Genomic DNA, 3,187 nt, shown 5'->3' with positions numbered 1-3,187 from the left:
GGGGAGAGAGAGAATCCCAAGCAGTCTCTGCACTGTCAGCACAGAGCCCGATGCAAGGCTCGAACCCATGAACCAGAACCGCTAGATCATGACCTGAGCCGAGGTTGGCTGCTTAACAGACTGAGCCACCCAGGCGCCTCCACAGCCACTCTATTTAAAGTTTTAATTTCTTTAACCCTGATACTTTGTATCTTCTTTCCTTAATTTAATTTTTTCCTTTCAGCACTTAACATTATATCACATGCTATATATTTTACTTATTTGTCTTGTTTATTTAGTCTCTTCTTCTAAGGTAGAGTATTTTTTTGTTTTGTTTTCCTCAATGTTATTTCCCCAGCACCTAGAACAATGTCTGGCACATAGTAGGTGCTCAATATGTATTTTCTGGGTGTTGATTAAATAATTCTTTGAAATGCAAACACTGGCAATTCCTGTCATCATTGGTAATATTTCTGGGAAATATCTCATTAAAGTAAGGCAATAAACACAAGCATAAAAGTAAGAGAATAGGATGTAGGGAATCAAGGGAAGCAACAGAGAGGCCAGTTAGGAAGTCGTTAGGAAGCCACTGGCCGTCATCAGGCAGAAGTTGATGATATCAGTGGAGATAGTAAAAAGTAGTAAAGTTTTTGGAAATATCAGAGTCAAGAGAATTGGAGGTCAGATGTGGAATGTGATAGAAAGAAAGTATTTAAGATAGACTCCAACATTTTGGGCTGAGTGGCTAGAAGCCTGGAGTTGCCATTTTGTAGGAAGGAACAGATTCAGGGGTTGGGGAGGGTGAGGGGATAGCTAAAATCAATAAATTTTTTTCACATTCAGTTTGAAATTCTATTAGACATCCGGTGAGGAGTTTCAGTATGCAGTTGGTTATATGGATCTGGAATCCAGAGGAAAGAAAGGGAGTGAAGATACAAATTTAGGAAGCTCAATAGATAGTATTTAAAGCTATGGGGCTAGGCTTTTCCGCATTCCTCCCCACCCAGCCAGAGGCCATAAAGCTGATGTGTGCTGGTGGCGCATGCCAGCTACACCATGGTCCAGCTCACTACTGTCCTCTGCAAGGCCTACCATGGTGTCCACTTATCCATCTGCCTTGCACTGTGTGGCTATACCAACCAGCTTTTCTACCACATTGTGACCATTCACAACAGGGATGGCTGTTTCATGGAGCAGCTGGATTCCGATTATCCACTGCCCAACAGTCATGGAGAGAGAATCGTTGCTCTCAACCTGGACCGGATCTAGGATTGAAATGCCTGTGGAGCCCATCTCTGTAAGCCTGTAGGGTAGCTTTTGGGTCTTTCTGGATTTTTCCCTCTGCATTCCATGAAGATCACAAATGCTGAGAGGCTGCAGAGGAAACGGGAGTGGGAAGTCCTTTTAGCATCTCAGAAAAAGGATACAGAAGGTACAGAAACAAAAATGAGCTGCCTTCAGTGAGAAGAACATTGGGAAAAAGATCAAAGTCCTCTTAAAACACTTGTGCAGAGCTCTTAGTTTTATTAGATTTGGAGGTCAATAAATGGAGTTTTATGAGTCAAAAAAAATTAAACAGATAAAGCTATGGGGTTGGATAAAGTTTTCATAAAATGAATATAATAGAGAAAAGATCTGAAGAGGTCTCAAAGATAAAAAGGAATCAGCAAAGGAGCCTAAGAGTTAGAAACAGAATCAAGAAAGGATGAAGTCCCACAGACCAAATGAGGAAAGGATTTAAAGGAGGGAGTGGTTTTCTATGTCTGATAGGTAAGACAGGTAAGAGGAGGACTTTGAGACACAGAGATCATTAGTGACCTTGACAAGATAAGCTTACCAAAATGGTGGAGACAAAAGTCTGATTAAAGTGGACTAGGAAAGAATGGGAAAAAGAGGAAGTAGAGACAGTGAGAACAGACTCCTTTGTCTAAGAATTTTGCTATAAAGAGGAGAAAAGAATGAGCCTGTAACCAAACAGAGTTTGAATGGGGCTGAATCAAAAGAGGTTTATTTCTATTTTCAATTTGGACAATATTACTAACATGTTTGTACACTGATGGGAATGATCCTGTAAAAAGGAAAAAAGTCAATGATGCAGGAGACCACTCCATGAGTAAGTTTCTCCAAAGAAAGAAAGAATGGAAATGGAATTGCCTAATGGAATAGGCAATTGGAATAAATGCCTAAATGGAATAAGTGACAGGATTTTTTCTCACAACAGTAAAGAAAGCATAGTAGGAGGTCACCCATACAGGTAGTTTTATAAATTTGGTTAGAGAAGCAAATGGAAAATACTTTCTGATTGTTTCTATTTTCTCAATGAAATAAGAATCAAGATCATCAACAGGGAGTTGAGGAAAGGCATGGTAAGGAAAGAGGAATGAGGTGAGAAATAAGGATCTAGAAAGAACTAAGCATGATTGGATCAGGGAAGTGAGGTGGGATTACAGAGTAGTACTGAGTGCACATTGAGATTAGTGGGATGAGTTTACAGTAAGACCAGGAGAAGAGGGGTGAGATTGGGTTTAACCAAGTAGGAATTTTTTCACATAACCACTACTTAAAGAAAGCAGAGCAAGAGATTTGAAGGTATGTACAAGAAAAGAGATTTTTGAGAGAGAGAGAGAGAGACAGCAGGTGTGCACACACACACACTCAAAAGTGGATAGGGGCAGAGAAAGGGAGAGAGAGAGAGAGAGAGAGAGAGAGAGAGAGAGAGAATACCAAGCAGACTCCGTGCTGTAAGCAGAAAGTCCAATGTGGAGTTCAATCTCACAAAGCTCAAGATCATGACCTGAGCTGAGATCAAGAGTCAGATGATTAACCAACTGAGCCACCCAGGCACGCCACAATAAATAATTTTAATGAAGGAGAATTGAGTCTAAGCTGCATCAGGAGGCAAGTAAAAACACAAGGGGAGTAAGGCTAAGTGAAAGGTGGTCCAACCCATGAATCTGAAGGTTCTGGTGGCGTTGAAGAATCTTTGGTGTCAGGATATTAGAGGGAGTGAAGTGGATTTAGAAAGAAAAGATCTTGAAAATTAGTTATAGAAAAGTTGATGACAAAGTCTAGATGACTTTGGGAGTATGTGGTGAGAGAGGTCAGGGGCCTGAGAACTCACATAAATGGAAGGATCGTCTCAGTGATAATGACATGGCTGGAGAGATTTACTGTGAGCCAAGAGCTGTGATCTTTAAGGACTGATGAA

The 3,187-nt window shown here is 40.7% G+C and overlaps 1 pseudogene; it reads left to right on the top strand.

The window, feature by feature from the left end:
• The first annotated feature begins 1,035 nt into the window (after positions 1 to 1,035).
• Positions 1,036 to 1,443, top strand: LOC106983623 (28S ribosomal protein S16, mitochondrial-like; annotated as a pseudogene).
• The last annotated feature ends 1,744 nt before the right edge of the window (positions 1,444 to 3,187 follow it).

The sequence above is a fragment of the Acinonyx jubatus genome, chromosome B1, assembly GCF_027475565.1.
Source record: "Acinonyx jubatus isolate Ajub_Pintada_27869175 chromosome B1, VMU_Ajub_asm_v1.0, whole genome shotgun sequence".
Taxonomy (NCBI): domain Eukaryota; kingdom Metazoa; phylum Chordata; class Mammalia; order Carnivora; family Felidae; genus Acinonyx; species Acinonyx jubatus.
This window is presented reverse-complemented; position numbering and strand designations above follow the sequence as displayed.